Genomic DNA, 12,406 nt, shown 5'->3' with positions numbered 1-12,406 from the left:
ACATAAGGAAAATGCAGCTGCCAGTTTCACATGAACTTTAATGCCCAAATAGTCACCTACAGGTGGACATCTATTTGTTTATGTTATATTCAAGGTCAAAAGGTTGTATTTCTCAATCAACGACCTCCTGAAATTCCGTATATGGCTCTATACGTATTCTACACTCCTGTAGGCCATAGGGCTGGGAGGAAGAAAGAGACGACAAAGAGAGGAGAGAGGTAGATCAAAATTAAATTTATTAGTACCCAAGGTTGACTTTTAAAAAGTTAAGTATTGCTATACTGGCTTGGGAGTCCCCCTCTTCCCCCCCCCAAAAAAAAAACACAAACAAACAGGGCATATGCAAAATAAGATTATTTAAAGAGGTTTTATTTGCAAAGGGTTTACCTTACAAAGGTGTGGCTGTAGGGAATGGGACAGAATAGTACATACTCTGGGAACCCGCAGGAGTGAAGTCCTCACCCCCGTAGCCTAAAGGGGAAGGGGAGATTACTGGAACTGAAAGGAGAAAGAATCACACAGAACACCTACCTTGAGCGAAGCTGTGACCTTCCATCAACACATAGTTGAGGAACTCTCAAAGAGGGAACCAGAGGGATTAATTGCCTGATCTCATTCTCCCCCTCCTTTTTATCTGCTGGAACTTTTCGTTGGCTACACCCACCTGGAAGCCAGAGATCCAAAGAGCTATTGAACTAGTCCATAGAGATTAGCTCATGGGGCAGACAGCAGAGTGGAGAGGGTCGTGGATCTGGAGGGCAAAAGGGAGAGATCCAGCACACTTGTCACCGACACATGTAAAAGTTTTCAAAATCAGAAAATGCTTGGTTGGAGATGGTTCTAAATATTATTAGTAAGGCCTAAAATGTACAAATCCAAATTTAAGCCAAATACAGATTTTAGAAAGGCACATACAAAAGCCTGGTTTTTATCACTTTTCTTCTTAACTCAAATGTTATTGAGTACTCTGGGTATGTAGCAATAAACTTCACTTCTATTTGTCTCTATGTGGCTAATCTTCACAGGTGATAGCAAATACTCATTAAAATCCTGGGCATTGTGCCTCAATAACTGAGCCCTTTACTACTTACCTCCAATGTCTCTCATCTGTTAACTCCCTGCTTCCCCATAGCTTGAGGTAAAAGCTAGAATCTTTACAATGGCCTACAAGACCCTAGTCTGGCTACTTTGCTGAACTAATCACTACTTTCTTCCCTTTGCCCACCTGACTGCAGACAAACAAGTTCAAATACAGCAATCACAATCTGCCTCAGGACCTTTGCACTTGTTTTCACTGTTCTTTCCCAAACATCAACATGACCCACTCCCTCCTGCTTATGAGTGTATGTTCAAGTGTTACTTTTAGAGAAGCCTGCCTACAATTCTGTGTAAAATAGTAACAACAATTATATGTAAAATAGCAAAATATGTTTTCCAAAAATGGCCACACTGATATTTCCAATCCCACATGATCTTCCAGAAATTCAGCACAGGAGAAGTCTGTTTTCCCTTTCCTTGGGTGAGATTTGTGACTGCCTCAACAAATGGAATGTAGTAGAAATCATGCTATAGATTTCCAAGACTAGGTAATGAAAGGTGATACAGCTTCCTTCTGATGCTTTCTCTTTCCTGGAACATTTGCCCTTGGAACTCTGTAAAGATGCAAAGGCCACATGGAACAGACCACATATAGGTGTCTCAACAACTCCAGCTGACATCTCAGACAATAGTCAGCATCAGACAATAGTTAGCATCAATCACCAGATATGGGAATGAGTAAGTTATCAGATGATTCCGGCCCACAGCCTTCAAGCTGCCCTAGTTGATGCCAAGTGCAACAGACAGAAGCTATTCCTGTCAAGACCTCCCCACATTGCCCATTCATGAGCAAAATAAGTGGTTGCTTATGCCACTATTTTTTTAAGTAATTTGTTATACAGCCATAAAATTAGAACACATTTTTGGTGCCAGAACTGAGATGTGAAGGCAACAAAAAACCTAAAACATGTGGGAATGGCTTTGGGGCAAGGTAGTGGGCAAAAACTAAAGAACCTTAAGGAGAGTGTTGGTGAAAGCCCAGAGGATCTTGAGGAGACCATTAAAGGAAGCCTAATAATCCTTGATAAAGCTATCAGTGAGGGCTTAAAGGAAAGTAAGGAAAATGTTATGGAAAGCTTGGAGAAAGGAAATCCTTATTACATAGTGAGAGAAATTTTAGCAACACTGTTCTGCAGCAATGTGAAAAATTGAAGATGAACCTAATTATTTGGATGATCTAGCTAAGAATATTTTAGGCAGAATATTAAAATTGCCTTCTGGCATCTTCCCATTGTCTATGATAAAATGAGAAAGGAGGGAGATGACATTTTTAAAAAAGGAATTAGGAAATATAAAGGGGCCAGAACCTGATGGGTTCAAAAATAAAATTATTTCTAATTCCCAGCCTTTCCAGTATTTTCAAATTAAGAGAGAGTTTCAAAGCAAAGATTAAACCCTCGGTGAGATATAAGATCCTTTGTTAAAACCTCAGAAATATCTAAGGCAATGCCCCAAGAAATATTTCGCTCAGACAAAAGGCTCTCTAAAGATCTGAAGAGAGTACTTTACAGATTCTCTCTGTTAACCAACACAGCTCTTAAGAATCTAATAATGAGTGCTATGCTTCCGCAGTTTTATAGTAAAACCAATATAGAGAAGGGCTTATTTTGACAAGATTTGTGGTGTAGCTTTGTCTATGTATTCATAATGTATTGCTTTAGGAGAAATCCACAAGCTTTTAAAAATAATTATTTCAGCTTGGATGGAAAGGAAGATTTAATCAACATTTTACATGCAGAAAGCAAACTGAGAAAATCATTCAGCTGTAAAATGGGCCACTTTTTATGGAAAAGGGAAGATTTGGAGGAATAACCATTGCCAGGCAATAGTTAATAATAATCAAGTAAGTGGCCTACCGACATGTGCCCCACCAAATTTCAGAATTGTGATGGATTCCTGTGTGCTTCCCATTTTCTTCATTTTGAAAAGAAAAGTTTATAGAGCAATCACTCTATACCTGTTCACCATTATATATTTTGTGTGTGTGTATAAAATTGTTTCTTGCATTCATAAATGTTAAGATCAATGGAAACTGGATTTCCAGTCAAGATAGTAGAGTAGGTAAATGCTGTGTTTGCATCCTTAATGACCAAATCAAAATTACAACTAAACTACAGAACAACCATCTAAAGTTTCACTGAACAGAAATCCTACAGCTAAGGCTATACAGAAGAAGCCGTGTTGAGACTGGTAGGAGGGAAGGAGATGAAAAATGAGCTGGTCCTAAACCTGTTTGTGGTAGTTAAAAATTGGGAGGGATATCTTGGTTATGGGTTGATGACTAAGGGATCCCAGCCCCAGACCAGGCTTCCCAGCCCAAGGTTCTGGTGCTGGGAAGAGAAATTCCCATAACTTCTGGCTGTGAAAATGAGCAGAGATTGTGGCTGAGTGAGACAGAAAGCTGCTGGAGTCCCAGGAGTTCCTCTTAAAGGGCCTATGCATGGACTTACTTGCTGAAGACCTCACTTGCTCTGAGCTCCAGTGCTGGAGCAGCAGGTTAAAAGGCATCAGGGACATACAGGGAATTGTCTGGCTTCAGGGATAGTGCTGGAAGGGCAGCTTTCTCTCAGACAAAAGTGCTGGCAGAAATCATTGTACCTTTGTTGAGCCCTCCCCCAACCCAGTGTGCAGACACAGGTGGGTGCTGTATCTGAATCACCATTAAGCTGGTTAACACTGTTTGTTTCACCCTGCTGATTTCCTGAGAGTCCACCTTACCCAACTTGCAGACTCACCCAATTTACTTCTAGTGACTTTTCCATACAAATTGCCTGAATTGGCTCATACTGCAGATATTCTTAAAATCTCTCAAAGTTTCACAAACTGCAAACAAGCAGCTTCTGGCCTTGGCATGGACCATACCTCATGCTGAGAAGCCCCAAATCTGTCATTGGTGGCAGTTAGCCTTGATTGTAGGTTTAGCCTCTCCCAGGCACTTCCAAGCCCAGCACAGGTGGTGGCCATCAGCAGATTGCTTTGTGGTTCATTCCAGGTGGCCTCGGAAAGGGCATAGGCTGTATTTGAACTTGGCCTGTGGTGTGGCCTCTACCAGGAGGCCCCGGGGTCAGCACCCCTGGTGGCCAGCTTTAGACAGAGCCGAAGCAGCACCTGGCTGCCTCCTTTGATGACACACCCAAAAGGTAGACTGCGCAGGCACTGGAGTCCTGCTAAAACAAATCCTGCTCTGTAGGGTCAGCCCTTGAATAACAGTTCCTCCGATGAAGTCATGGCCAGTCTGCATAACCAGTCAACCGAGGCTCAATTTCTTCCATTGACATGCAGACAGCAACTAAGGCTCAATGACAACAGGAGGGCACACATAATCCTCACCTGGCTTGCAGCACCTGGCTCAGGTGACCAGGGAGACTGCGCCACTGGACTCAGTCTACTACCTTATTATATAAGGCCACTCTACTAAGACCAGGAGAAGTACCAGCTCTGTCTAATACATATAAACAAACACAGGGAGGCAGCCAAAATGGGGATACAAAGAAACAATCCCAAATGAACAGAATGAAGCTCCAGAAAAAAACTAAACAAAATGGAGACAAGCAATCTACCAGATGCAGAGTTCCAAACATTGGGTATAAAGATGCTCAATACCCTCAGTGAAAACTTCAACAAAGAAATAGAAAACATAAAAATGGAGATAGAAAACATAAAAAAAAATCAGTCAGAAATGAAGATATGACAACAAAAATGAAGACTACATTAGAGGGACTTAACAGTAGATTAGATGAAGCAAAGGTTCAAATCAGCGATTCAGAAGGTATGGTAGCAGAAAACACCCAATCTGAACAGCAAAAAAAAAAAAAAAGCAAAAACAAAAATACCCAAAGATTCCAAAAATAAATGAGGATGGTTTAAGAGGACTCTGGGACAACATCAAGCTCCCCAATATTTGCATCATAGGAGTAACAGAAGGAAAAGAGAGAGAACAAGGAGTTGAAAACCTATTTGAAGAAATAATGACAGGAAACTTCCCTAACCTGGTGAAGGAAATAGATACACAAGCCCAGGAAGTGCAGAGAATCCCAAACAAGATGAACCCAAAGAGGCCCATACCAAAACACATCATAATTAAAATGCCAGAGGTTAACGAGAAAGAGAATCTTAAAAGCAGCAAGAGAAAAGCAGTTAGTTGCCTACAAGGGAGCTCCCATAAGACTGTCAGCTGATTTCTCAACAGAAATTTTACAGGCCGGAAAGGATTGGCATGAAATATTCAAAGTGATGAAAAGCAAGGGCCTACAACCAAGATTACCCAGCAAAGGTATCATTTAGAATCAAAGGACAGATGAAGAGCTTCCCAACCAAGAAAAAGCTAAAGGAGTTTATCACTACCAGACCAGTATTACAAGAAACATTAAAGAGACTTCTTTAAGAAGAAGGGAAAAAAAAAAAAGATCAGAAATATAAATAATAAAATGGCAATACCTACAACTATCAACAATTACCTTCAATTTGAATGGATTTAGTGTTCCAATCAAAAGACACAGCGTGACTGAATGGATAAAAAACAAGACCCTTACATATGCTGCCTGCTAGAGACTCACTTCAGATTGAAAGACAAAGACAAACTGAAAATGAAGGGATGGAAAAAATATTTGATATAAATGGAAACAAACAAACAAAAAATGCTGGAGTAGCAGTACTTATACTCAATAAAATAGACTTTAAAACAAAGGCTATAACAGGAGACAAAAAAGGACTCAGTAATCCCACTTCTGAGTAATTATCCAAAGAAACCCAAAACAGTACTTCAAAGGGACATGTGCATCCATATGTTCATTACAGCATTGTTTACAATGGCGAAGGTGTGGAGGCAGCCTGGGTGTTCATCAGTGGATGAATGAAGAAGAGATGATACATATATACAATGGAATATTACTCTACTGTAAAAAAGAATGAAATCCTACCATCTGTAACAATGTGGGTGGATCTAGAGGGTATCGTGCTGAGTGGAGTAAGTCAGACAAAGACAAATGACATATTATTTCACTTACATGTGAAATCTAAAGAACAAAATAAATGAACAAACAAATGGAACAGAAACAGACTCACAGATACAGAGAACAAACTAATGGTTGCCAGATGGGACAGAGGTGGGGGAGGGAGTGCAGAAGGGGTAAGGATTGAGAAGTACAAATTGATAGTTACAAAATAGTCATGCATACAAAAAAGTATAGCGTAAGGAATATAGTCAATAATATTGTAATAACTGCACTTGGTATCAGATGGGTACCAGATTTACCAAGGTGATCCCTTCATAAGTTATTAATATATAAATGTCTAATCACTACATATCCACCTGAAATTAACATAATATTGTATGTCAACTGTAATTAATTTTTTTAATTATTGAAAAAATGTTCACTGAAAATGCATTAGCTAATAAACTTGAAAAGAAAAACAAATGAACAAACAAACAAAAAAAAGATCAATGGAAATTGTCTGTAAAAGTTCTACTTGAGGAAACAAACCGAAGAAGCTTCCATTGGATATGAACATGATCTAGATGGCAAGGTCCTAGACTGTAAGCTTGAGCTTCAGGCCATAATAGGATTAGATTTTGCAGACTTTGGGGAAGGCATTAGGCTTTTTTGCACATGAGAGGAATATGAATTATTGTAGCCAGAGGGCAGACTGTGGAAAAGTGTATTTTTCAAAAATGGCCATAGTAGTATTTCTGGTCTTACAAACTTTGCCACTTCCCATCAAGAAGTGAAATCTATTTATCCTATCTTTGGGTGAACCTGAGAAATGTAGCACTCATGTAATAGTAATTATAAAATGTTGAAACACTTAAAAGCAAACAAAAATAAATGGAAATATGTTTATGGATAGAAAGATTCAGTCATAAAAGTATTAATTATCCTTAAATTAATCTATAAATTCAAAAAATATATAATTATCATTTTAATAGGCAAGACTTTTTATGGAACTGGCCAAACCAATCCTAAAATTCATGTACAAGAGGAACCAGCTATAAAAACCCAAGGCAATTATGAATAAGAATCAAGTAAGATGTAGAGGGAAATATTTGCACTGGCTTATATCAACATTATAAAGTTATAGCAATTAAAATGTTGTAGACTTGGTACACAGATAGATGGATAGACCAACAAAACACAGACTAAGGAATTAAGAGATATCCTCATGCATATATGAATATTTGATTTATGATAAAGGTGGTCATAGAATACAGTGGAGAAATGACTATCTTTTCAAATGGTGCTGGGACATTTGGGTATCCATAAGGAAAAAATTAATTCAGATCTCTTCTCCATTCAAATTTCAGGTGGATTTTAGACCTAACTGTGTAGGTAGAACTATAAGACTTTTAGAATAAATGGAGGATGTCTGAATTACTTCAGGGTGGGGAAGTGTTTCCTATACAATACACACAAAGCACTCACTAACTGTAAAGAAAAAGATGGATAAAATTGACTACATTAAAATCAGAACTTTCATTCATCAAAGGATACCAAAAACCAGATGCAAAGAAACTCACCCACTGGGAAAAAATATTTGCAATATATATAAACCCACAAAGAATTAGCATCCATAATATATAAATAACCCCTTCTCATTACTAGTAATCAGGAAAATGGAAATTAAAACCAGAATGAAATTCTATTCACAGACTTCAAATTGGTAAAAAGTTTAATCTGTTAATATTAAATGTGGGTGAGAATGTGGGGGAAAATAATTTCAAACATGCTGTAGGGATTATAAACTGGTCTGTACAGAGCAATTTGACAGTGTATAATAAAGTTGAAGTCATACATCGTATATAAATCAGCTTTTCCACTTCTAGGCATATATCTTACAAGGAACTTCTGCCTATATACACAATGAACCATGTCCAGGAATATTTGTAGAAGTATTGTTTTTTATTTGAAAACATTGAAAACAACCTAAATGTATATCAGCTGAAAATAGAAAAACAAATTGTTGTTTATTCATACAGTGGAATGTTTTACAGCAGTAAAAATGAGTGAGCTAAATTATACATATAAACATGGATGAATCTCTAAAATATAATGTTATGTAAAAAAAATCAAGTTGTAAAATAATGCAAACAGAATGATTTACTTATAGAAAGTTTTAAAACACGCAAAACAATACTGTACTTTATGATACTGCATATATAATAAAAATGTTAAAACAGACTTGGGAATGATAAAAACAAAATTCATCTGGGGAAGGAAGGGGATAGGAATAATGTATTTGTGATGTTTTATTTCTTTAAAAGGAAAAGGGGGTCTATGGCAAGTTAAGATTTCATAAGTTTCTGCTGTGGTAAGCAGGCGCTTGAAATATAATTCTCTATCCTTTTCTGTCGACATACTTTTTTTAAAAGCTTATTGGGAATCATAAGCCTTAGTGAGTTCGTATGGTTTGTGGCCTTATTTGTAGATCTGGTAATACATTTGGTACACAACTTCTGCTGAGAATGTTCTAAAAGTATGTGTAGAATTCTGTTTGTATTGTTCACTGAAGTCAAGTCTACACATTATCAGTAAACCACTACAGTTTTAAGGAAAGCGAGCAATCAGGTTCTTCTCCCTTTCCTGGCAAAGGGTTTTCTTTTATATTTATCATCAGAAAATGTACTCACAACCAGTCCAATCTACAATAAAAAGATAAGATGTAATCAGATTGCCTAAAGACCAGGAAGAAATTTTCCAGAATGAGAAGGGAGATTAAATCATCAAAGAGGATGATCGAGGCTTGAGTTAGGCTCTGGGAACTCTCGGTTATTGAAAAGTTTTCTAAGAGGTCTGTGCATCGCCACGCCTGCTTCTGTATCAGGACTCAACTTATTGTTCTAAGAGAGAGAGGTGTATATATCAGTGTTGGACCTGATTATCTGGAAATGATAACAAGTAGATAACATTCTTTTGTCTTATGTATTTGTTTATTTATTCTTAGATGGAAAAACCATAGATATACTCTTTGGTTGCGTTCCCTAAAAGTAGACCCTAAGAAAAAGGATTTAGGGGAAAGTAGTGTATTTGGGGAGGACATCCCCGGCAGCACAGTGAGGGGAAGGGGAGTGAGACAGAGAAGAGGGGAAAGCTACTAAGGGTGTGTTGATGAGCAGGTTGATGTCGTGGGCAAGTGAGGCTTAATTTTCCTGGAGACCCTCTGAGGAGCTGCGTAGAACAGCCCTTCACATTGGTCCTACAAAGCACAAGGAAGCAGGGTATTTACCCACCAGCTCTGTTAGAAGGGTGTGTGCTTGGGGAATTAACGCCTTGCACTCCGTCCTGCCCCCCACGCAAACTAGCAAAGCAGGCTCCTGTGGGCCATAGAAAGCTCTCAGGATGAGCTCCGAAGCCAGCTGCATGCGAGGGAACGGCACAGACTTTCAGATGCCATCTGGCATGTGCCAAAGGGGCTCTGCCCATAGCATCTGACAAAGGTATCTGCGATAGAGAACACCATCCAATTTTCCAAAGCGTGGACCGAGTTCAGGAGATGATTTTAGTGGATTCTGGTTCATGACATTAAATAACATTGAATCGAGTGGTGAGGGAGTTCTGCCCTTTTCACTGTAGTTTCTACCCTTCTGATTATCCCAAGGAGAACGTCTCATTTTTGGTACTAACTGTTATGGGCTCAATTGTCCCCTCCCCCCAGAAATTCGTATGTTGAAGTCCTAGCCCCCAGTACTTCAGAATGTAACTGAATTTAGAAACAGAAATGGGGTCTTTAAAGAGGTAATTAAGTTAAAATGACGTCGTTGGAGTGGGCCCTAATCCAACATGGCTGCTGTCCTTATAAGAAGAGTTCGGACACACACAGACACAGACCGAGAACCCTGTGAGGACACAGAGAGAAGATGGCCGTCTAAAAGGCAAGTTAAGCCTCAGAAGGAACCAACCCTGCCAACATCTTGATCCAGAATTGTGAAAGAATAATTTTTTTGTTTAAGCCACCCAGGCTTTGATATTTGTTATGGGAGCCCTAGGAAACGAATACACTAACTATGGCTTTAATACATCTCCAACACTTGCTAGCTAGCTCCCTGTTTTGCAGAGTCAGCCTCAAGCTCAGAACTTTTACTGAGGTCCTCAATTGGCTAAAATGTGCTAAAATTGTCCTGTTTTCATTGTATTTATTTTTTTACAATTACATTCAACCTATGCCAACTGGTACTATTTGTTATCAGTGAGAATGCAAACTTTCCTTTTAAAATAAATGTATTTAATCTTTTAAGTCACCCAATTTAAAGAACAACATTAGGCAAGTAATAGGACCGTAAATATGGTATGAAATGGGTGATGGCTGGGAAATTCTGTGAGCTCTACAGCATCATCTTATGATGGATGGAAAGAGTGTGACCTTGGGCAAATCACCTAACCCCTCTGAGCATCAGCTCCCCTAATGTTGACCTCATAAGGTAGTTGGGAAAATTCAAAGGGGGTAATATTTGTCAAGCAACAAGTACTCTGCCTGGAAGTAATAAAAAATCAGTAAATGTTAGTTCTCTCCCCATGAAATATTTAGAAGAAAATGTAAATTTATAATTATTTTTTTATTTTCTAATTATAGTTGATATTCAATATTATACTAATTTCAGGTGTACAGCATAGTGGTTAGATATTTATATAACTTACAAAGTGATCCCCCTAAAAAGTCTAGTACCCACCTCGCACCATACTAGTTATTATATTATTGACTATATTCCCTATGCTATATTTTTACATTCTGTGACTATTTTGTAACTGCCAACTTGTACTTCTTAATCCAATCCCCTAAACAACCCTCCCATATGGCAATCATCCGTTTGTTCTCCCTATCTATGAGTTTGTTTCTGTTTTGTTTGTTCATTTATCTTTTATATTTTAGGTTCCACATATACGTAAAATTATATGCTATTTGTCTTTGACTTAATTCACTTAGGATAATAGCCTCTAGATCCATCCATATTGTCACAAATGGTAAGATTTCATGCCAAAACTTTTTAGTTTGATGTAGTCCCATTTGTTTATTATTTCTTTTGTTTCTCTTGCCTGAGATATATCAGAAAAAAATGTTACTAAGAGGAATGTCAGAGAATTTACTGCCTATGTTTTCTTCAAGGAGTTTTATAGTTTCAGGGTTTACATTTATATCTATACTCCACTTTGAGTTTATTTTCGTATGTGGGGTAAGGTGAACTGGTTTCATTTTTTTGCATGTATCTGGCCAGTTTTCTCAACACCATTTATTGAAGAGACTTTCTTTACCCCATTGTATATTCTTGCCTCCTTTGTCTTATATTAATTGACCATACATAGGTGTGAGTTTACTTCTGGATTCTGGATTCTGTTCCATTGATCCTTGTGTCTGTTTCTATGCCAGTACCATGCTACATTGATTACTATAGGCTGGTAGTATAGTTTGATATCAGGTACTGGTATCAAAGTTTTTTTTTCTCAAGATTGCTTTGGCTATTCAGGGTCTTTTGTGATTCCATATAAATTTTAGGATTATTTGTTGTAGTTCTGTAAAAATTGTCATCAGTATTTTGATAGGGATTGCATTGAATCTACAGATTGCTTTGGGTAGTATGGACATTGTAACGATGTTAACTCTTCCTATCCAGTAGTACGTTATCTTCTTCAATTTCTTTCTTCAATGTCTTATAGCTTTCCAAGTACAGGTCTTTTACCTCCTTGATTAAATTTATTCCTAGATATTTTATTTTTGGATGCAATTATAAATGAAATTGTTTTCTAAATTTCTCTTTCTGATTGTTCATTATTGGTGCATAAAAATATAACCAATTTCTGAGTATTAATTTTGTATCCTGCTACTTTACTAAATTCATTTATCAGTTCTAACAGCTTTTTGGTGGAATCTTAGGGTTCTGTCTGTATACCCTGTTTCCCCAAAAATAAGACCTAGCCGGACAATCAGCTCTAACACGTCTTTTGGAGCAAAAATCAATATAAGACCTGGTCTTATTTTACTATAATATAAGACCCGGTCTTATATAATATAATATAATATAATATAATATAATATAATATAATATAATATAATATAATATAATATAATATAATAATACCAGGTCTTATATTAATTTTTGCTCCAAAAGATGCATTAGAGCTGATTGTCTGGCTAGATCTTATTTTCGGGAAAACACAGTAGTATCATGTCATCTGGAAAAAATGACAGTTTTATTTCTTTCTCTCCAATTTAGATGCCTTTTATTTCTTCCTCTTGTCTGATTGCTATGGCTAGGACATCCAATACTATGTTGAATTAAAGTGGTGAAAGTAGACATCTTTGGCTTTGTTCCTGATCTTAA

This window comes from Rhinolophus ferrumequinum, chromosome 17 (genome assembly GCF_004115265.2).
Source record: "Rhinolophus ferrumequinum isolate MPI-CBG mRhiFer1 chromosome 17, mRhiFer1_v1.p, whole genome shotgun sequence".
NCBI classification, from domain to species: Eukaryota; Metazoa; Chordata; class Mammalia; order Chiroptera; family Rhinolophidae; genus Rhinolophus; species Rhinolophus ferrumequinum.
This window is presented reverse-complemented; position numbering follows the sequence as displayed.